We start from the raw sequence: 25,348 nt of genomic DNA, 5'->3' as shown, positions 1-25,348 counted from the left end.
CACTTCAGGCAGAAATGACAAGGTAGTTCAGTTAACACAATGGCTTCTAGAGCAGTCAATTTATTATCTTTTTCATGTGCCAGGTTTATAAATCATCATATCGTCTCTGGGAGAATGATTGCTCCTGTTTAGGGGAATAATGTGCATATATTATTATTGCTTATCTATTTTCATTGTGAATAATAGAATGCTTAAAAAGGGGTCAGTTTATTACACAGCATAGCTTATTTAGAGAGCTGTATTGTTATAAAATCCTAAACTTTCTTGTGCCCAATATCCTATAATCTAAAAAGTCATCATCTTATACTAACATCAGTGGAAGCTGAAATTTTTTTGATACAAAGAAGCATTTATCTTCTATTAATTCTTATAATGATAATAAAATATTATACTACAATTCTCCTTTCTCCTTTCATTATTTGATTGCATGTGGAATTAATGTGTTTATTTCTTTTATTCTTATTTCCTACTGAGCATAGTTTAGTCCACTGACATTTCAAAATAATTATAACTACACCTGAAAAGCCCACTGACAGGAAAGAAAAAAGAGAACACTTGGTTCAAATGACATTTGATACACAATATCGAAAACACATTAACAAAAAATGTCAGCGCTTCTACTGTTTAAACTTCTCTGTTGTGTGGGTGTGTGTGTATATGTTCTGTGTGGGTGTGTTCTGTGTCTGTGTCTATTCTGTGTGTGTTCTGTGTGGGTGTGTGTTCTGTGTGTGAGGGGAGGGTGTTCTGTGTGTGTGTTTGTGTGTGTGTTCTGTGTGTGAACTCGGGAGGCTGAAGGTGTGCTCTTTTGGTTAGGGTTGGAGTAACCCTCACCTTGAATTTCTGTCTTATTCTCATCTTCCTTTAAAAAGTTCTTTGCCACTACAGTAAGTTGTTCAGTTTTCTGAATTACTATGTCTTCAATCCTCCCAATGATTGACAGACATAGTTACATAGAATACATGAAAGCACATATGTAGCCAGTAAAGCAAAATACAAATAGAGTTAAGATTAAGTCACAAGTGCCTTATTTTCAGCACTCAATTCCTGCACGTGTAGATTCTGTCTTCCAAATCTGTCTGAAGGCTATTTAAATTATTCCTTAGTTGAAAAGACAATAATTTAAGACATCAAATTAGAATTTGCTTCAAAGTAATACATTATATTTTCCTATTTTGGATTTTTGGTCCCACAACACAAAAGGAAGAATATATTTTGAAGTGTAATTATTGTATTTTTCTCTCTCTTTTTGGCTAGGGACTATGGATCATTAGGGTCTAGTATCCTCAAACAAGAAATAAAGCAGATAGAGATAGGATATGATACAGAGATGAAGATTTACTCAAGTATTAAACATTGTTACATATGACATGTCAGTTAAAACACACATAAATTTTACTCTTCTTCTTCTGAGTTTAAAGACTCAAAAGCATTTCCCTCAGGCACTGGGAATGAGCTCCTGAAGCCATGTCCTAACTTTAGCAGTAGCCGGTTGTCAGTCCCAGTTCTCGATTTTGGAGTTTCGTTCCTAGTATTCATTGTGTTGAGTGACAAATTTGCAGCCTCTATGGATGACTTCATAGTTGGAGCAATGTCTTTTTCGTGCTAACATTGCTTTGGAATTTATATTTAGTAAATAGTGAGATGCTCTTAAAATATTGCCAATGATTCTAAAGTAGTCCATCCTAGAATTAAGACATAGGTTTAATATAAACATTTCTTATTACTACCTATTTATGTGCAATATTGGGGCAACTATTCCATTTCCCCATTTCTAAAATTTTTCATTCATTTATACAAAATTAAATATACTTATTTATATAATTTATCCATGTACTTATCAATGTGACTGAGGAAAAAAAATCAGAATAGGAAGTGAACTGATGCTCATTACACTCTTCTAAATGTAGTCATATAAGTATTAGACCAGAGCTGCAAGCAGAGTAATAGTTTAACAAAAACATCTATTCTTACACTCAATCTTATGGAAAGCATTAGAATGATAATGTCAGTTTCTTATGACTTTAAGCCAGATTAAGGGTCATAAATATTTGACAGTATTTTTTCATAACCTACTATAATATTTTCTAATTTTTTGCCATGTTTACTCAAAATTTTTCTGAGCTTCTTATGAAATTTGTTTCAGGACTGGGGGAAACGTTTTATAAACTGGTTTTAGAAAAATGCTTATGGAATTGACCACATTATAATACAAATTTTTGCTATACTTTCCTGCACAAACTATTCCTGTAGGGAAGTGTTACTTCTTATCTCACTGACATCAAGTTTGGCCATGTGAATTTCTTTAGCCAGTTAAACGTGTATGGAAGTAATATGTGACACTTCTGAGCAAATATTTTCAGAGCATCCTCTAGATCCTCCATCATTACTTTCTCTTTGTCATCAGAACAACTTTAGTAGAGGCTTCCCCCTTCCAATGGGGTATTGGAATGATGAGGATGTGGAGCAGAGCTGCAATGGGCATGAACACGAGTGACAAAGAAACCTTCCTTGTTTAGCCATTGAGATCTTGGAATGATTTGTTACTATAGCATGTCTATTGTAACCTCATTGTTGCAAATAAGCTAATGAAGCAAAGATTTAATTAGCTCTGAATTTCAAGTTTAATAATGTAAGATGTTATTAGAACTGTATCAGAATGGAGATGCTTTGTAGTATCACAATTTTAGAATAATCCTTTATACTCTTTTATTACTTCAGATTATTTCACTAAAATATCTCGGCATATAAATTATATAAATATATTGATATAGAAAGTAATAATTCCACTTTTATCTCCCAATAGATGAGAGCAAGTGAGAATTAATTTATTTGCATTTTTCAGTGGTACAATTAGCCATCTGTTGATTGGCTTATTAATACTCTCATTGAATCCATGAGTTTTTGTTAGGTTTCCTCTGGCAACAATTAAGAAGCACCATTGTGTAGATTCTCATTCTTCCTGTAATACAAATTTAATTTATTCTCTATCATTAAAAAATGTATTATAGAGGAACATATTAAAATATTCAACAGAGGGTAATTAGCTGTCTATGTTGTATATGCAGTAATAATGCTTGAGACTACTTCTAAATTTAGTAAGTAAACTCAGGCTAGAACAACACAAACTGGTTGTCTGAAGATAACAATTAATTCAGACAAACCAAGTGACTGATGGTCCCTTGTAGACTTTTGAGTTTTCTCCTGTTTCTCATATTGCTCAGTTTTATAATCAATAACAGAATCAAAATTACAGAATTTTCTTTTGGTGAGATATAAATTTCCCCAGTGATTCTCACTGAAAGGCAGAGCAATCAGCAATGCACCAGATAGTCTGATAGCAAATATAAATTTGCTATATTTATATAAATATGTATAATTATAAACATATATTTATTAATATATGATATATATTATATATTATAACTATAATATATATTTATATACAAAATATAAGTATATTATACATAAATATAAATCTATAATATATATTTATATAAGTTTATATAAATATAAATAAATATAAGTTAGCTAATTTATTGTGTTATTTAAAAAGTCAGAGACATTAAGTTATCAAAACTAAAAGACTCAGAACAAAATTTCTCCAGAAGAGTCACTTCATGATTAATCATTCTCTAACTAGGTTTTTAAAAAGTGTAGTTCTTGGGGTAAAAGGCAATTTAATCCTTATGTAAGCTGATCTTTTGCTTCTCGTACTTTAATGGCTAATTAATCACCTATTTTATTTCCAAGACACAGATACAATTTGAGTCTGTTGAAATTTTACAGGTTGGGAGCAAACTAGGTAGTTTAAAAATGCATACATATACATTTGGTATAATCTTTGCAGGGTTTGAATTCTAGTATCTTCAGCTAACCTGGACTTCTTGTACGGAACTGTAATCTTTTCTGCCTCTAAACAATTGACAAAGGGCAAGAGTTTCCAAGGAGGAAGAAAAGAAAGTTGAAAAAAACCTGACATTTTGCACAACACTGATTGAGAATTGAAAACGAAAACATTTAGAACAGAACTAAAAACCCATTAAGTGTATTAGGTCCTAGGGGGTATCCATTCCTAGCCTGCTCAGCAGAAGTTTCTCCATTACAATTTTTTGTAGATGGGTACTTTTCTTTAATAGTAAAATAGGTCTTTGTTTTCCTGTGACTCACATTAAGCTATTCAAAGAAAACATTTACTCATTTTCCTTTTTCATTACCCTCCTTGGTTAGAAAAGTCTGGATTTAAGATTTTCTTGTTGCTTGTTTATTTTTGACTTACATTAATTTTCCCTTATCAAGAAATCAATATAAGTCCCCATGATTTCTTGATAGAATATATCTAAAGACATAGCATTTTGTTTTTAGGTGGGAAGTTTTGGTAAAATTGTTTTCTTTGCAAAACTACATCAAGTAAAAAGAGGTTCTGGAATGTTACATTTCATAGCAGTTTTCCTAAATAATCTAGAGAAAATGATTCCTAACTTTTACTTTATTAATAAGAAATAGTCTCACTTTAAGAAATACAAAAGATTTTAAAGCTAGACAAAACAGATTTTTTTGTAAAAACTCAAGTCAATATAAAAGCAATCCTTTCAAGAAATGAAATATTGTTCATACATTATTGTGAAAGAAAAAAATCTTGCACATTTAAACCAGGCATATGTTTCACTCATTAAACAAAATAATGTGACTTCACTATATTTATACATTGCTGAAATATACTTAAATATTGAAATACTTTATTTGAACAAATATAGCCCACATTTTAAAAATAACCAAATGAATCTATAAAATCATAGTTTAAAAAGTAACAACAAATGAAAATTAGATGTCAAGTTATTTTTTTTTAAAAGAAGCAACATCCAAAAGCCTGGCTCTTTCTAATGTTTTGCCCAGAAAAACATCATGCGCATTTTTATATGGTGCTCATATTTGGATATGTTAACACGTGTTCTGCAAAGTAAGACAAGCTCAAATTCATTACCGTCTTTGTACCTGCCAGCAAGGTTGCTACGAACAATTTTGAATAAAAAAGTAATAAGACAGGCAGGAATATTGTTTGCTGAAACTAATTGAAGAATAGGAAGTGATTGGATCAGAGGTAATTAATCTAATTGACTGTTGTAGAAGTAAATATAAGAGAAGACCCTTGGCACAAGTTGTTCAGCTGGTCAAAAAACGCCCCACTGAGATGAATTTGTAACACTTCCAAAAGTATTAAACAATTCCTCCTTGTAATATTGTGTTAGTCTGTTCTCACGGTGCTATGAAAAAATCCCCAAGATTGGGTAATTTATAAAGAAAAGAGGTTTAACTGAGTCACACTTCTGCATGACTGGGAAGGCCTCAGGAAACTTACATTCACGGCAGAAGCGGAATCAAACATGTCCTTCTCCAAGTGGCAGCTGGAGACAGAAGTGCTGAGCAAAGGGGGAAATCCCTTTATAAAACAACCAGATCATGTGAGAACTCATTCACTCTCAAGAGAACAGCATGAGTGTAACAACCCCCATGATTCAATTACCTCCCACCAGGTCCCTCCCATGGCATGTGAAGATTATGGAAACTATAATTCAAGATGAGATTTGGGTAGGGACACAGCCAAACCACATCAAATATTTTCCCTCATCAAATGTATATCTGGTAGTATAATAATCACTCAAATCCCCTGAGAGTTCAACAGTTGATGATAACATGGTTAGTAGCATGAGTGGGTTGGTCATGTTTGAAGTAATCCATGACTTAATTAGCACTTACTAATAAAGCGAATGATTTATATCCTTTTGCTTTCATCACTTCCTTTCTATATTCCTTCAGTAAAGGGCATTCTGTGTAAAAACAGAGCAAAGAGATAAAGCTGAAAAAACCTCCAAGAATCATATACTGTGGGTACTTCCTAGTATCTTGCTTATACATTAACAATCCTAAATAAAACAACAAAAATCATACTCCTAGATCTTTTCCCAAGTAAATACATTCACCTTCCCAGATTCTAATCTGATCATTCACTTATTCAACAAATATTTATTCGGTGCCTCATTTATCCAGAAGACCAGAGTGAAGAAGACCTAGAGACTCTCCTTCACACATCTTGCATTGTGGAGACACAGCAAATCGCTGAGTTATGGAGGAGGTTTGTGTCTGCCAGCAAATGAAAGACAGCAATGTGTCTATCTACATTTCCTATTGCTGCTTTAACAGTTTACAGTGAATTTAGGGGCTTAAAATGACACAACTTTATTATTTTACATTTCTGCAGGTCATAAGTCCAAAATCTGTTTTACTGAGCTAAAATCATGGTGTCAGAAGGCTTGCATTCCTTCTGAAGGCTTTAGGCGAGAATCTATCTCCCTGCCTTTTCCAGCTCCTAGAAACCACCTGTAATCCTGGGCTCAAGGCGCCTTAATCCATTTTCAAAGTCAGCAGAGATCAAAACTTCTCTCTGATCTCTGCTTCCATGTTTATATTTCTCTCTGACTCTAATACTCCTCCATCTCTCTTATAATGCTATAGGTTTTTATATTAGGTCCAACTGGATAATCCAGAATATTTTCCTATCTCAAGATGCTTAACTTAATCACATCTACAAAGTCCCTTTCACATGTAAGGTAGTATAATCACAGGTCCCTGGGATTTGGATATGGACTCTTTTGGGGACCATTATTCAAACTACTATAATGGCCAGTGATCTGTGATTGAAAAGTGAGCACTGGCAGAGCTTCATGAGTGAGGCAGACATCAGTTCTAGCTTGTTCAGGCTCTTGCATTAAGAATTGGATTTTTACTAATGCAATGAAGAATCCTGGAAATGTTTGTTTGTTTGTTCTGTTTAAATTTAAGAAAGAGATTTACATGACCTAATTTTTGATATAATTTATTGTTTTATTAACATTAGATTAGAATGAAACAAAGTGTAAAAAGGCTTATTTGTTTTCTAGATTTTGATATATTCATTTTGGGAATGAAAGTGTTTGGTAAGTGAAATAGGCAATGATTAAACTGGTGTTTGGGAGATAAAATATTTTACAAAGTGTACTGTAAAAAGGAGCATTGACTTTTAGCCTCTATACTAAAAAAGTTACTAACTGTGAAGTTTGGGAAAATAAGGTAGTAGTACATGTTAGATTTTTCATGAGTTTAGAGTTCATGATAAACTCAGAAAATTCATAGGTTGCTGCAGACAGTTAATTGAAAAATAATAGTTCCAGCATTATATAGCTAATATAAATTACTCTAAGACACAATAGTCACAGCAGAGGTTCTCAGCCATAATTTGAATTGCCTCTTGAATTTGAATATGATTGTCTCAATTCCTTTACTTAGCTAAATTCTTATAAAATTTTGAAATGCCCATCTAACTCTTCTGCACTTGGTTTTATGATGAAACATAATCATCACATAAGTTACAGGTGGACAATCCTAAACATCTAGGTCATACATTTTCTTCATGTGATTTATTTAGAAAACATTTTGCCTAAAATTCTGGGATACAGTAAATCCCTGAGATGATTATCAATGTCCTAAATCCAACTACTAAGAAAGAGCACCAGTAGGTAGTAGCAATATTTACTGAAAGATCCTGTGCTGCAAACTCAGTGTGATTCCTGCCATTTCAAAGAGCAATGCTCTCGTTGCAGCTGTAACGATTCTCTCACCTTGTAGCCCGCTGCCAGGTGATTTCTCACAGGAGAAGTTATGTTCACTTGTAGGGCAGGGGTTCAGCTCTGATCTATGTTGACTAATTTGAACCATCTGAAGGCTGATTGTTGACCTCTGCTTAAAAGAAAATAAAAACTCAGTGGTTTCAAAACAATTTGACACAACTGAAACTGAGGAAACTGGAAAAAAAAAAAAAAAAAAAAAAACGCAAGGCATGTTCTACCATAAAACTGTAGATGGTATCATGAATACCACACATCTGTCCTCTAAAAATTCTTACCAGACTCTTATGGCTTGCAGTGTCTAATTAAACTCGTTAAAGGGCACAGCAATGGAAGTTCCTTCGCCTATCTTGATGTACCTGAAGCAGCATTAATGTAGTTACTTAACACATATGACATAGTTATATTGGATATTCCGTCATAGATGAATGTTCATCCACATTAAAAATCTATATTATGAAATAAGCACATGCTTAAAAATAATGCTTAGATATAATGATGCTTCAAAACAATTATAATGTTGGAAGTGTGCTGTGCCTTTCTGGCCACAGTCAACTTTTGTTGCATTCCAAGTTACCCTCACTGCATTGAATACTCAGACAGGGAAAAGTCTGGGCATGAGCAGAGGCATTTTCAAGTGTGTCAGGACAATTTTCCTTTGGTTGGCTTTTGAGAAAATCAAAGCAATTAATAAGGAGGCCCACTGGAACCATTTTTTGACACTTTGAAAATTTCACAAATATTAAGCCCCACAATGCAATTTCTTTTTTCTACCTCTCAAGAATATTTAAGAATCTCTTACAGAAAGAGGGTGCTTAAGAATATGTAGCTTCTCTGGGTAATCAGTCTTTACCTAGTGATTAAATTGTCTGGCTCCAAACCACCCAGCTCATTGTTTTTTTACCCACAGTGTGAAAGAAAAATCATCTTTGTGCCAATTCCACATCATAAAAAACCCTAACAGTGTGTTGAGTGTGACTTAAGAGCCCATAAGTATTTTTCATGAAGGTAAGGAAAATCCATTAAGGAGATTAATTTGTGTTAGGAGAGCCTACCCGTCCACAGCCAAAAATATTTGTTCTGTTAACTGTGGTTTACTGATACACTATGGTAGTGCTATTGCCTAGTAATGACATTGCTAGCCATATCATTATATTTTCTCCATTATTGATTATTTATGAATTATTAAATAGTTATTTCTTGAAGGAAACTGTAGGTTGTAAAACTTTCTTTTTTCCTTTTGGTAATTATTATAGTTAATTGTTTTAAAAAGGCTAATTGAGGTCTAATGATTTATTCAGTAACATTTATGTTATAGAAACCTGCTCTTTCATACCCAGGTAATGTTCATTTGCTGCTGTTCAGAAAGAACTTTCTAGGAAAAAGAAATATACTATCTATCATACATTTTATAATTGATTACCAACATTGTGCATTTAGCCATTTGAAAACCTTGAAGAGAGGGACTTAAATGACTTGAGTTAAATTCTATAGTTAAACTTTTTGAAACTATAAGATTGATCTGTTATGTTATAAATAAATAACTTGAGTCACACAAGCTCATTATGGTGAGATGTGATCCAAAAAAGGGAGAAGATTGCACAGTTTTATTCTTACACCACCTCCCAATGATTCAAATCTTCAGTGGTTCTCAGCTTTGCTCATGGCTATTACCTGAAGCACTTAAAAAATACAGATTCTTAGGTTTTGTCCTCTTAGTTTCTGATCTCACTGGTCTGGGATAGAGCCTGATGATTAAGAGTTTTCTAGGTTCTCCAGGTAATTCCAATATTCAACCAAAGTTGAGAACCATTACGCTAGAGAAAGAATAAAAGATTCTGTGGAATTTATTTTCTAGTAATGGACAGAGGGAATACAAAAAAAGCAAACTGCAGTTGTTTCTTTTTTCAACTATTTCCATCAACCAGTCTGGTTTCATAATTTTCTTCTTAAGGCTCTTCTAACTATGGATTATTATGGATGAATATTGTTGTTAACCAGGAATAGAAAGCATATGAGACCTGAGACTCTTAATTGTGTAGCTGCTTTGTACTCTAGAACTCTGAAAAGGAATAAGGACTATTACAAAGTTTTGTCCAAGATGTTTACTGTACAATGACACAAACCTGATAATGAAATCTAACCTAAACTCCCCTCATCAGGTCATATTCTGATGTAGGGATTTTTCTTCCACAGGAAAGGTGACCTTTATCTAATTCATGCCAAGGTGGCACAGAAGATAGTGAGAGACCTGCATGAAAGGGAAGCCTCATGTTGTAGATTCAATTATTAGGTTAGCCAAGAGAAGGTGCAGTTTCACCAACTTATATGCAGGCATACCTCAGAGATATTGTAGGCTCAGTTCCAGAGCACCACAATAAAGTAACAGAAACTTTTTGACTGTGCATATAAAAGTTATATGTACACTATATGTTATATGTACATATAGTTATATGTACATATAAAAGTTATATGTACACTATAGTGTAGCCTATTGTGCAAAAGCATTATGTCTAAGAAAAATTAATTTGCATATCTTAGTTTAAAAATGCTTTATTGCTATAAAATACTAATAATCATCTGAGCCTTCAATGAATCATAATATTTTTGCCAGTGAAGGATCTTGCCTCCACGTGGATGGCTGCTGACTAATCAGGGTGATGATTCCTGAAGTTGGAGTGGCTGTGAAAAATTTTAAAAATAAGGCAATGAAGTTTCTCACATCAATTGACTCTTCCTTTCATGGAAGATTTCTCTGTAGCATTTGATGCTGTTTGATAGATAGCATTTTATGCACAGTAGAAATTCTTTCATAAGATGCTCATCCATAAGATGAGCAAAGAAAAAAATCTATTCAAGTTTTATAATGAAATTACAGCAATCCAGTATCATCATGTTCCACTTGTAATTCTAGTTCTCTTGCTATTTCCACCACATCTGCAGTTACTTCCTCCCCTGAAGTCTTGAACTCCTCAAAATAATCCATCAGGGTTGGAATAAACTTCTTCCAAACTCCTTTTAATGTTGGCATTTTGCCCTCCTCTCATGATTCATGTATGTTTTTCATAGAATCTAGAATGATCAATCCTTTCCAGAAGGTTTTTAATTTACTTTGTCCACATTCATCAGAGGTATTACTATCTATGGGAGTTAGAGCTTTACAAAAATGTGCTTCTTAAATAAAACAGCTTGAGTGTCAGAATTACTCATTGATCCATGAGCTGCAGAATGGAGGTTGTGTTACCAGGCATGGAAACAATGTTTGTCTTCTTTTACAACTTTTTCAGAGCTCTTGAGTGTCTAGGCACATTGCCTATAATAATATTTTGAAAGGAATCTTCTTTTTTTTTTTTCTGCCAGTAGGTCTCAACAGTGGGCTTAAAATATTCAGTAAACCACACTATAAACAATTGTGCTTTCATGCAGTCTTTGTTGGTCCATTTGTAGAGCACAGGCACAGTAAATTTGGCCTTCATCTAGGATTTTTGAAATGATAAATGAGCGTTGGTTTCAACTTCATGTCACCAGCTGCATTAGTCCCTAACAAGAGAGTCAGCCTGTCCTTTAAGGCACTGAACTCAGGCATTGATTTCTCCTTTCTAGCTATGGAAGTCCTAGATGGCTTCCTCTTCCAAGTCTATTTTTTCTGTGTTAAAAATCTGCTGTTTAATTTAGCCACATTTAACAATTACCTTATCTAGATGTTCTAAATAACTTATAGATGCTACAGCTTCTATAACGGCACTTTCTTCTTCACCTTGCCCTTTTATGTCATTAAGATGGCTTTTTCTTAAACCTCATCAACCAAGCTCTACTAGCTTCAAACTTTTTGCTCTGGGTTAGGCTTGGGTTTAAGAGAATGTTATGCCCAATTTGGTCTTTTATCCAAATCACTAAAACTTTCTCAATCTGCAGTAAGGCTGTGTTGCTTTCTTATCACTTGTATATTCACTGGAGTAGCACTTTTACTTTTCTTTGGGAATGCTACCTTTGTATTCAGAACTTGGTTAACTGGCACAAGAGGTCTAGTTTTCATCCTATCATGGCTTTTGACATGCCTTCCTCACTAAACTTAATCTTTTCTAGCTTTTTATTTAAAGAGAGATATTTGGCTCTTCCTTTCATTTGAACACTTAGAGGTCATTGCGGAATTATTAATTGGCCTCATTTCAATAGTGTTATGTCTTAGGGAATAGAGAGGGCAGAGAATAGACAGAGAGAGATGCGGAATGGTCAGTCCAGGGTAGTCAGAACACACATAACATTCATCAATTAAGTTTGCCATCTTCTTTGGGTGTGGTTCATGGTGACAGTTACCATATTAACACATTAATTAAAGGAGTTACTATATTAACATCAAAGACCACTGATCACAGATCACCATGACAGATATAATAATATTTGAGATATTATGAGTTTATTAGTCCTTTTTCAAACTGCTATGAAGAACTACCTGAGACTGGGTAATTTATGAAGAAAAGGGGTTTAATTGACTCACAGTTTTGCAGGCTTAACAGGAAGCATGACTGGGAGGCCTCAGGAAACTTACAATCATGGGAGAAGGCAAAGAGGAAGCAAGTAATTCTTACCACAGCAAGAAGAGAGAGAGTAAGCGAGGGGGGAAGTGCCATACTTTTAAACCATCAGATCCCTTGAGAACTCACTATCACAAGAACAGCCTGGGGAAAATCTGCCCCCATGATCCAATCACCTCTCACTAGGTTCCTCTCCTGACATGTGGGGATTACAATTAGACATGAGATTTAGTTGGGGACACAGGGCTGAACCATATCAGTGAGAATTACTAAAGTGTGACACAGGGACACAAAATGAGCACATGCTTTTGGAAAAATAGTGCTGACAGACTTACTAGACATAGGGTTGCCACAAACTTTCCATTTGTAAAAAGTGCGATATCTGCAAAGCATAATAAAGCCAAGGCCAATAAAATGAGACTTGCTGTAGTTTGAACTCCGAAGGAAAGATGGAACTCAAGCAAATAGCAGATGCAGCAAATTTAGTGTAGCCTTGGGCTTCTACATATAGACAACACACCTATTCTGCAGCCATTCTTGACTGAACTCTGGAGGCCAGAAGTAGGAATGCAGCAACAGCAAGAGAAAAAAAAAAAAAAAAAAAAAAAAAAGAAGAAGTTTAAGAAGGCACCCAGTGTCTTCTGACACAGCACAAGCTGAGATGTGATCTTACTAAATGGAGTATCTTTATAATAATTATCATTTTATGTAAGAGGAATAAAGTCCATGTTTAAGAGACAGGTGTTTGAAGTGGCTACTTTTTCATTAGGTAAACTCGTAAAGAAGAAATGTGATCCTATAGAGTCGTAACGGAAAGATTACATTAGATATGTAGAATGCTTTAAGATTTATGGAAACACACACACACACATGCACCCTACAAAAACACACAATGTGTACTCAAACTCATACAACAAGTGTGTGTTTATTTTATTAGCATTTCTGGATGTTCCAAACAGCTGATGTTTGGAATGTGGAAAAGTGAAGGACGTAATACAACAAAATTATTAAGAACATGGGGTTTGCTGTCAGATTAAATAAAATTTCAATGTGTGTAACTTTGAGAAACTTACATAACATTTTGCATTCTAGTATTCCTGTTAAGTAAGCAGGATGAGAATTTCAAGGGTGCCTACAGTATATGGTAGTTGTAAGGGCTAAATGAGATAATCCATGTGAGGAGCTGAGCTCAGAGTTTGGCACATAGTAAGTGCTTAATAAGAATTGGTTATTACACTTTTTATTAATCAGTCCTCAATCTAAGTTTTAAAAAGAATAATAACCTCTTAACATTAATTCATTGCCAACATATTACAAAATACTCCAGAAGCGTCTGCATTACAAAGTGGCCTTCCCCACCAAGGGGAGTGCTTCCTTTTCAATGTTTTGCAGTTAAATAAAATCATAAGGTTTGAGAGAGATGTTTTTTAAAAATATTGGCAGGGGGCCTGGAATTTTTTTAAAAAAGAATAATTCTTATCATCCTTTCAATCATCTGAGCCTCTCCAATCACTGCCAAAACACTTATTTGTTACCATAGTGACCCATAGTGATTATTCATATATTAAATAACAAAAGTTGTTCAACAAGAATAGAATTGAGGACAAGACACTCCTGTTTGAAGATCTGAACATATGGAGTCTTCTGCAAGTTTAATCAGAAAGCAAATTTTGGTCCTTGAAATACATTATAACCAGTATATTGCATAAATGGGAATCATTGGGTATAATTAGAAATTATATTTTCTTCTTTAATGATTGCCCCAGCATGGCCATTGTCTATTAGGATAGTTCTTGCTTACATTGGGGCATGCAGTCAAGAAATTTTCCTGGATGCTCTCACATAATAAAATACTCTTTGGTGATGTTAATCCCCCAAACAGTCTCAATTCGTAATGTTCTTTTATTATGTCAATGTGTTTCATACTATAAAGTAGTAAACATTCTATACGACTTTTAAAGGAAAATCTCCTGGTCTCTACTGGCTTTCTGTGTGTATCTGTGGTGGATGAGTTTCCAGTACGCACAGTAAACCCACTCTAAAGAATTCCTCCAAATTCCAACATTCCTGCCTCCTCAATTTTATCACCTAAACAGGTGAAAGGGGTAAGAGTCAAGACCAGAAAGGCGTTAACCCCACCCTTGGCACACACTGCATAAGTATTTTATTGAACTTTATTTTAAAATTAAGGAGAAGCTGGAGTTTAATGTTTTGGAAACTTAGTTGAAATGCTTTGTTTTTTATTATTCTGTTGTATCAACTTATAAACTGTGCAGTATATCTTCTTACAATAGATAAAACAAGAGCCAGATATTTTAAGGCAGTTTTTTTTTTTTTTCTAGTTCTCCTGTTTAGTTTGGCTATACTAACTTTTGTTTGCATGTTTTCTAATTAGTAAATTATCATTTAATTCCATGCAGCCATTCTTTACTCTAAGACAGTAATGTGAGATGTTACCAGAAAAAAAATTAATGCAGCTTCTCTGAATTACTGAGTGCTGTAGATATTGTATTTCTTCTACTTTCCCTTCCTTCCTCTTTTTCTTTCTCTCCTTCAACAAAAATAATAAGAACAACTATTAACTTAAAACTTTCTCTTTCTCAGGCAAAGTGTTGAAGTGTATATATTAACCCTTGAAATTTGACTTAAGCATAACATTCAGCAACACTAAATATCCCACTATAATGTATGTCCAGAGAGTGAAGTCCAAGAAGCAAACATTGTAAGTTTCTGCCAATGCTTCAGAAAATTAATTCCTCTAAGCACAATTAGTTATCAGTTTCTATTTTCTGATACAACTCTGAACTACTTTTGCAAAGTTGCCATGGGTAATTCTTATTATTTTGAGAAGAGTGTAAAGGCATTTCGTTCATGTAAGAATCTGGGAAATTTTTTTTCAGTGGAAAATATTCCATTCTTTCTTCACAAACTGCAACAGCAACACCTCCCACCTGTCAGAGTTATATATTCACCAACAAGAGAGTTTAATCGTTTTCCCAAGCTTGTGTGGTGGGCTCAGGCCCCTCCTTATGCAGCATACAATGTGGAGGAAAGTACATATGCATGAGGAAGAGACTCATTAACTCTATGGCAAGTCTATGGTTCAAAGTACCTATTTTGTGGAGGATCAAAAAGGTTATGTAACTCTCATTTTAATCAACATTTCCACAATCAGACTTATTTCCTTTTAAAAAGGACAGGGGGAATAAAAGCAGAGATAATTCCTGCTAATAGTGTCAAATGCACTTACAGGCAGACATTTGAGAATAAAAAATTTTACATGCAGATTTTCAAGGCCTTAAAACTTTTCAAATAAATGTATGCACCATTAGCATTCACTCAGCTATACAGGCTTTGATCTTCCTTTAAAAGAAGTGAGGGGGAAAAAGAAGGGAGTAAATAAAGAAGTGAGAAGTGAAGCTGTCAGCAATTTGAATGCTGCCAATTATTACACTGCTTATAAAGAGCTAATTAAACTCAACTGCTTCCAAGAAGAATCATTTTTACTCTTTTTTGTGATCTCATTTTATTTGCACTGTAAAGAAACTTGATTATTGATAAGACCCATGTTGCAAGCTGAAATGTTAATGTCTTTCTACAGTAATGGTACCATTCCTTTAGTATACTCCAGTTCAGGCTATCTGGTATTTCTGGGTTAAGAATTCGAGTCTAATGACATAAGCCTTAAGTTCAGTTTCAACAGTTTGCAAATAAAATGTAGAATTACTGAATTTATATCTGCATCTCCAGTTCTCTCTCGATATTCTTAGCAGGACATAAATATAACCTATTCATTAATATTTCCATCAAATGAATAATTTTCCAGCAATACACTCAAGACCTGTGAGTCATTCTAAATAAATTCTTTCCTCTACCTTTATCTCCTCACTTTAATCGTCAAGCCATGTTTATAACTACATACTATCTCTGAAATGGTTTCCTTTCTTCCTGTTTCTACTGGCTCTCTCTTTGTTCAGGCCCTCACTTCTTCTTGGAAATTACTGAAATTTACCCTCAATTGCTGGTTTTTATTTCCACATTGAAGAATCTCTTCAACAATTCTGTTATTACTAGAAGTGAAATAATCTTGCTTTTAAAACATTTAATAATTATAAGAAATAAAGTACAGAAAAATTTGCACATCGAAATTGTGAAGATTTTGTACAGATGAATTTTTTCAAAAAGTAAATATCTGCAGAATTGAGACTACCCAGGTCAAGAAGTCAACTCTGACAGATCACAGAATTTCCCTTCATGCCAACACAGATAGAACACAAAATTTCCCTTCATGCCGCCAATTGCATAAACCCAGTGCCTATCCAAATATCTTATTCACTTTCTATGAGATCATCTTTTTCTTATTCATAAGAGTTCTTTATAAATTATGATAAGCTATTTGTTTGTCGTATATGTGACAAATGCCTTATCCTTCACCTTAGCTTGTCTTTTTATTCTCTTTATACTCTTTTAATGAATAGAAATGTAAAATTTTGAGTGCAATTTATCAATCAGTTCCTTTATGTTAGGTTGGTGTAAAAGTAATTGCAGTTTTTGCCATTAAAAGTAATTGAAAAATTGCATAGAAACTGTTTTGAACATTCTCCCCTACTCTAATATCATGAAGACATTCTTGTATAGCATATTCCGGAAATTATATTATTATTTATATTACAATTAGATCCATAATTTGCCCCAAATTGATTTTTATGGTCAAGTTTCTTCTGCATGAATTTCCAATTGTCCCAGCATCACTTATTGAAAAGATGATCTTTTCCCCACTGCTGTTCATTGCCAAATTCATTATGCATCCTGTCTTTATATTTTTGCATCTGTGCCTGGGCAGTCGATTTCTATCTATATTGTTGGATTCTTATTCATATATATACACACACACACACACACACACACACACTTTAAGTTCTAGGGTACATGTGTAAACGTGCAGGTTTGATACATAGGTGTACCTGTGCCATTTTGGTTTGCTGCACCCATCAACTCTGTCTTCCACAATGGTTGAACTAATTTACACTCCCACCAACAGTGTAAAAGCATTCCTATTTCTCCACATCCTCTCCAGCATCTGTTGTTTCCTGACTTTTTAATGATCGCCATTCTAACTGGTGTGAGATGCTATCTCATTGTGGTTTTGATTTGCATTTCTCTGATGAGCAGTGATGATGAGCATTTTTTCATGTTTCTATTGGCTGCATAAATGTCTTCTTTTGAGAAGTGTCTGTTCATATCCTTTGCCCACTTTTTGATAGGGCTTGTATGTTTTGTTCTTGTAAATTTGTTTGAGTTCTTGGTAGATTCTGGATATTAGCCTTTTGTCAGATGGATAGATTGCAAAAATTTTCTCCCATTCTGTATGGTGTCTGTTCACTCTGATGGTAGTTGTTTTTGCTGTGCAGAAACTCTTTAGTTTAATTAGATCTCATTTGTCTATTTTGGCTTTTGTTGCCATTGCTTTTGGTGTTTTAGTCATGAAGTCCTTGCCCATACCTATGCCCTGAATGGTATTGCCTAGGTTTTCTTCTAGGGTTTTTATGGTTTTAGGTCTAACATTTAAGTCTTTAATCCATCTTGAATTAATTTTTGTATAAGGTGTAAGGAAGGGATCCAGTTTCAGCTTTCTACATACGGCTAGCCAGTTTTCCCAGCACCATTTAGTAAATAGGGAATCCTTTCTTATATTATAGTAAATGACTTAATGCTTAATGTAACTTCATAATAGGTTTCAAAATTAATTAGAATAAGGCTTTCCAATTTGTTTTGGTTTTTCAATATTTTCTTGGTTATCCTAAGTGCTTTGCTATATACTAACTTTAGATCAACTACCAAGTTTTGATTGGGATTGCATTGGTTATATAACCATTGGGGACAGAATCGCCTTTGCACTGTTTAGTCTTTTAAAACATGAAGATGTTTAAAATCCACTCACTTAGGCTTTAAACATTTCTACTAATAACTTTTTATTCCTTTGCATAGAGGTCATAAAGGTCTTCCACATATTTCATAATATCAAGTTATACTTATTTGAAATATTTTAGAACTATTGTTGCTATATATATAGATTGATAGCCATTTAATTATTCAAATGTTTATATTTATAAATAAAGCAGACACTTTATATTAAACTCTGACCACATTTTACAAACAATATCTTAATTCCAGTAATGTACTTGTAAACTTTTGAATTTGAATTTTTAAGGTACATGCTTGTAAAATCTTCCAATAATTATACATTTACTTAGGTATTTCAATTATATAACTTTTATTTCTTTTTCTTGCTATGCTGTGCTGGCAATAACATCTGTTACATCTGTAAAAGGCAGGGAGGTATAGTAGTAGACATCCTTTTTTTTTTTTCTTGCTCTCAAAGGGAAAGTTTTCACCATTAAATGCTATGCTCATAGAATGCTATGGACACACTTTATCATAAGGAAGCTCCTGTGTAATATTTGTCTGTAATATGTTTTTTCTTTAGCATGAGCATTTGTTGAATTTATCAAGTCCTTTTCCTGTATCTTCTATTGATTGTGTGATTTTTTGTCATGTTAATGGAGTACATTTCATCAATTGACATTTTAAATATTAAAACAAACTTGTAATTCTAGAACAAACACAAAATAGTAAAAACAAACAAACAAAAGTACTGATATGGACAGAAGATAGAAGGTGGGGGTCCCTGGTGAGGGTTCCACCCTCAAGCTTGGAGCCTTGGCTCTAAATGAGAACAGGCATTCCTGTTTTTCTGCCCAAATGTTTCCTTTTCCAAGACCACTCTGGCCTGCCCTACTCACTATGCTGTGTGCATAAGAACCCCAAACCCCAGGCTCCAAGAGCAGAATCGCGGCAGAGTGGTGTGGCAGAGAAGGAGAGAAGAAAAGGATCTGAAAGTCGAAGAAGCAGCTGAACCGTGGGAGAGGAGTTCGGTCATTTCCAAACTCCAGGGTAAGATTATCTTCCCACTCCATCAGCTTTCCAGCATCCCATCCCACTGAGAACCACTTCCACACTCAATAAAATCTCCGCATTCACTATCCTTCAAGTCCCTGTGACCTGATTGTTCCTGGATGTCAGACAAGAACCCAGGTACTAAAAGGGCAGGGTGTATGTCACCCTGACTCTCGACTGAGCTGGTTAACACTTAAGCTATCTGCGGACGCAACTGCATTGTTTGTAACACATGCCCTCTGGAGCTCCAGAGGTTGCGGCCGACCGCTAGACACAACCGCTGGCTGCTACAGGGTTCATTCCTGCCGGAGCCTAAAGGCATTCGCTGGGCTCCTTCACCCGCCCACTCATGGGGTGCGCCTGCTGCAACAAGAGGTTCCAGCTGATCAAAACGAACCACCCTCTCCCCTCACGAGGGGGTCAGGGAACTCTCCTGTCTCAGTATCATTTTTTAATGTGTATTGTATTTGATTCATTATATATTTTTAAATCTTTGCATCTAATTAATGAACAGGTTGATGTGTAAACATTATTTTTTATAGTATCTTTCAGGTTTTGGTGTCAAGGGCTAACTTTATAAAGTGACTTGAGAGCGTTCTCTCTTTTTTTATTTACTGTTGGAATCTGTGGGAAAATCCATTATTTCTTTTTAAATATTTCAGGTGCAATTGCTGGTCAAATAACCTAAGCATAGGGTTTTCTTTGTGAAAATATATTAATAATGCTTTTATGTCAATGGAACGGTTCATATTTTCATTTTCAATTTGTCAATATTGGTTGTCAGTATGGATTTTGATTTCAGAATCATTCAGTTTCATCTAAATTTGGAAATTAACCTGCATAAGATTAACCATACTATTATCATATTATTATTTATTATATATAATATATACATCCGTGATATAATAATATAATAATATAATATTTGCTATTATATTGTTATTTTATTATCTGGTTGATTTTTAGTATTCTCTCCTATTTGTTACTGATATTGCTTAATTATGCCTTTTTCTTTTATTCTTCTAATAATTTTACCAATATTTTATTGTCTTTAAAATCTTTTCATCAAATCATTTTTGCCTGTGTTGATCCTTTTATCCCATGATTGTTTTCTATTTCACCATGTTCTGTTCTTGTTTTCATTATCTTTTTTCTTTTACTCTTATTTTGGATTGTCATTGCTGTTTATTTGCTTTGTTCTAAATTTCTAATTGAATTTTAGTGTTTCTTCGTTACCAATATACGTGACTAAGGCCATAATTGCCTTTAAGTATGTCAAAAAATGTTGATATGTAACATTTAAGCACTAATAATCATTTGTTTGTGAATAGTTTCTAATACTGATTGTGATTTCTTCTCTGATCTCTGAGTTATTTAGAAATATATTGTCTCATTTAAGAACATATGATTTTCTGTAGTTATATTTATATATTCATCTTGTTTCATTATATTATGATCAGATTAAATCTTCTATATTATTTTATTTTTTTGAAGTTTATTGAAACAAACTTCAGGCGTAAGACATGGTTATTATTTTGTTTATGATCTGTGTGCTTGAAAATAATGTACTTTTCACAATTTGGGAAATTAGAGTTCTTTCTATATCCATTAATTTAAATTTGCAATCATGTTGTTCAAATATAGTGTGTTCTTAATACATTTTTCAGCTTTTTTAATCGATCACTGATGGAAGGAGCTCAAAATTGGCTAATGTGAAATTGTCTCTTTTTCCTTTTAGGTCTTTCAGACTTTGTTTTATATGTTTTGAAGTCATGGATTTAGGTGCATAGAAATTCAGAATTTTTGTATCTCCCTGTTGACTTTTTTTTTTAATATGAAGTATTTTTTTATTTCTAGAATAAATTGTATAAAATAGGCTGATAGTCTATTTGATCTCATGTTAATATATCTAAACTAGATTGTTTTCCTTTTAATATTTTCATGCTATGTCTTTTTCTATTGTTTAAATTTAAGCCTTTCTCTGTATTTTTATGTATGACATAAAAAGCATTTACCATAGTTGGATTTTGCTTTTTATTTAGTCCAATTATCTTCTCATGATAATGATGGCATTTCTTCTATTTGTATGTAATAACTGATGTAAATTGAGATTATGTTGTTCAGCTTATTAAATGCAAGTTGTTCGTCATGTTCTTTAGAATAAGGATGAAATTTCTTATCATAAGATGAAACTTTCTTTATTAACCGATGCCTTCTTATCTCTCTGTTCTTATTTCCCCATCTTTTCTTAATCCACTAATGCATGTATCTAAATTTCCTGTGCTTTATATCACATGACTCCAAATTCCAGTTGTGTATTGAAATTGAATACCTGCATATATATATTTCTGTGCCCTAATTCTATGGCAATAATATACACATACATGAGTCCACATTAGTTCCGTACTATCCCAAGATCAATAATTGGTTGAAAGTGTATTACAACCTAAAAAGTCAATATAAATTAGAATTGCATACATTTATACCAATACGGATAGCTATGAATAATAATTGAATACATATATCAAATTGAATAAATACACTAAGATTATGCAACTGTAGAGGATGGATGTGCAGGTCAGATGAAGTCTAAGAATAGATGATTTGTTCAGAAAAGAAATTCAAAATAAATTTAGTAGCTGAAACTGAGACTAGTTGGAAGAATAGTTTTAATATGAAACTAAAAGCTATGGGCTTGACCTTCTAGATAGCAGAGAGTTGTTAGGAATTTTTAAGGATTTAATCTCTTAGGATTATGTAATTTGTATTGGAAGAAGAGGACACTTCAGGAAAGTAGAGCCTATTAGAATTTTAGCAATTGCACAAGTGTCTGGTGACATGGCCGTGAACTAGTGATTATGACAATGGTTAAAAAGTAAACATTTTTGAGAACTATTACAAAAGAATTGACAAAAACATCAAGAATGATTAGATTACATGCAAAAACAAAGAACAGAGATGCTTAATATTTTGAACACAGAGTTACTGAAATCTTGAGATATTTTTAATTACAGGGGATTAGAAAGGTCAGCGTCTTTTTAATTAAGGACGTATAATCATAAGCCTAACAATAACAGAAACTCATAGATCTTGCAGAAAATTTTGTTAAATTTCAATGTAAATTTAAAAAGTAAAAAATAAAATGATTAATGCTATCTAGAATAGACAGATGAATCAAAGCCATTAATTTAATTTTAAGAAACTAAATTGTTAAATTCACTAACAATTTAGAAATGGCTTCTCTTGACATAAAGAAGTTATCATCCTTTTGAATAATATAAATATTCATGTCTTTCAATATTATATGCATGTAAACATTTTATAATGTCCAAAATATTTGGAAATTTTAATTGTTATTTATTACTGGTAGCAAGTAATTAAATGTAAAATAAACATTTGTTTGGCACACTGGTGATTCTTTATTACAAGTGGGAAAGTTTAACAAGAGCTTGTTCTTGTAAGTTTCTTCACTTTAATTTTTTAGTTTAATCAAATACAGATGACTTGTACAAGACTAAAATGTTTATCTTTTAATCTTCGACGTTTGTTAAAAATTAAACTAACTACTTATCAGTTTGATATTCTTCTTTCACAGCATGCATTTGAATAATAAACTGTTATAACATAATAGGGACAGATGGATGTTTACACCTAAACTGAATGATACACAATTTCATGGTCATCTTTTTCCCTTTTCAAAAGTCTATTTTGGCATTTTTCCCACTTCCATCTACTTCATTAGTACTCCAAGCATTGTCCAACATGACAGTTATTTGATTTAACCAATTCAAAGGCATCCTACTGAGTAAGTAATCAAGGCCTTGCTGATTCAAGATTATACTGTGGAAAATAAGCTATTTCAAACTATATTATCTCTCAGTATATAATTAAGGACACTAGCATTTTAAAATTTGATAAAATCTGACAATTTTTTTAACTGAAACATCCAAGTAGGTAAAGATTTATACACTTATGATTTAAATCCTAACCCCTAACAATTTTCTTAGGAAACAAATGAACATTCTCTGTATGCAATGACTCTGTTTTATGCAACTTGAATTTTGTTTCAGGAAAAGACATCCCAGATAATTTATCAAACTGATACCCTGAAATGGCATCAATATTTAATAACTATTAATAATTAAATTAGGTTTTATTTCTTTTTGTTTGTTTGTTTTGCTTGAGACACTGGGCTTGGAGCCACAGTTCTACACATTTTTAGGAAGAATATGTAAAAGTTGAGATATTTTCAAAGCAGAGACTACATGCATATTATCCTTTTTTTTCAAAACCAAAGAAGATGTTAGAAATGATCTACATATAAAAATGCCATCTTCCTAGTCAAGCAACATTTAAAAAAATACAGAATGTCATAAAAATACCTTTTACTTTTCTATGTCTTGGTACCCACTACATGATATATAATTTCATCTTTGAATTTATTACGTGTATTATCCAGTTTCCTCTAAGATTTCATTCAAGTCATTGTCCATAGGCTTCATTATCTTGATCAGAAGAAAGGAGATTTGAGACTATTACTCAAGGAGCAACAAGTCTCCTTTTATAGTCTGGTACCTTTTATAGTCCTTTTATAGTTTGGAAACCGCTCTTCCAATCAGAAGAATCATTACAGTAAACCTATTTCTGTACTCTAATAGACTCAGAAATATACAGAGAAAGACAAAGAGGTGGTAGCAACAAGATTTATTAGGAATAGTAATTCTAGATAATAATAAAAGCATGCTTGGCATTTTTAGTGCAAAGTTGCAATGTAATGCAATTTGTATTGACATTGTAACATGAAAAATAACTTTTTCTGACCTATATGAACCAAGGCTATTGTAATTAAAAGTTTTAACAGAATATGACCAAGAAAATGAGAGAATTAGGAACAAATGTGGACAGATAAAATAATTTTACCCATAGATGTCTTAGGAATGTATCAATTCTTTTAGAGCTGAGATATAGTAATTGTATTTATATATTTACAGAAAATTAAATTAAATTATTATTCCAGAAAGTACATTTTGTCACTTATATTATCTGCTCTTCTTATAAAGTCATAAAGAATCCTACAGATGCAAAAATCTTCAGCAGAAGAAATGCAAACCAAGCCCAGTAACACATTAAAAAGATCATTTTACATGATCAAATGAATTTCAGCGCAGTGAGTCAAGGCTGTCTCAACATATGCAAATCAAAAATCATGGTGTTATATTGGCAGATTCAAGGATGAAAACCATATGACCATTTCAGTAGATGCAGAAAAAGCACTCAATACAATTTAACATCCCTTTTAGTGAAAATTCTCAATAAACTGGGTTTAAAAAGAGCATACCTCAATCAACAAACACCACATATGACAAACCCACAGCTAATATCATACTGATGAGGAAAAATTGAAAGTCTTTTCCCGAAGATCTGAAATAAGACAAGGATGCTCATTTTCACCTCTTTTTACTTTCATTTATAGTACTAGAAAACCTAGAGAAAGCAATTAGGCAAGAGACAGAAATAAGACAGAAATAAAAGACATACAAATTGAAAAGAAAGAAGTCAAATTGTACTTGTTTGCAAATGACAGGGTCTCATATTTAGAAAATCTCCCCCCAGAAACTTTTAGAACTGATCAATAAATTCAAGAACATTGCAGGATACAAAATCAACATACAAAAATCGATATCAATTCTATATGACAATAGTAAACAATCTGTAAAAGAACTCAAGAAAGCAATTTCATTTACAACAGCTCCAAAAAAAAAAAAAAAAAAAAAAAAAATTCCTAGGAACAAATTTAAGCAAAGAAGTGAAAGACCTCTACAATGAAAACTATAAAACACTGATGACAGAAATTGAAGAAGGCACACAAAATTAAGCGACATCTAATGTTTATAGACTAAAAAAATTAATGGTGTTAAAATGTTTATATTATACAAAGTGATGTACAGATCCAATGTAATCCCTGTCAAAATGCCAGTGAACTTCTTCACAGAAACAGGAAAAGAAATCATAAAATTCATATGTAATGACAAAAGACCTAGGACAGTCAAGTCAATCTTGAGAAAATCAAAACACAAACAAAAAAAACTAAAACTGACAGCATCACACCACCGTACTTCAAACTAGACTGCACAGCTATAGTAACGAAAATAACATGATACTAACATAAAAACAGACAAATAGACCAATGGAATAGAA

The sequence above is a fragment of the Piliocolobus tephrosceles genome, chromosome 3 (genome assembly GCF_002776525.5).
Source record: "Piliocolobus tephrosceles isolate RC106 chromosome 3, ASM277652v3, whole genome shotgun sequence".
Classification (NCBI taxonomy): Eukaryota; Metazoa; Chordata; class Mammalia; order Primates; family Cercopithecidae; genus Piliocolobus; species Piliocolobus tephrosceles.
This window is presented reverse-complemented; position numbering follows the sequence as displayed.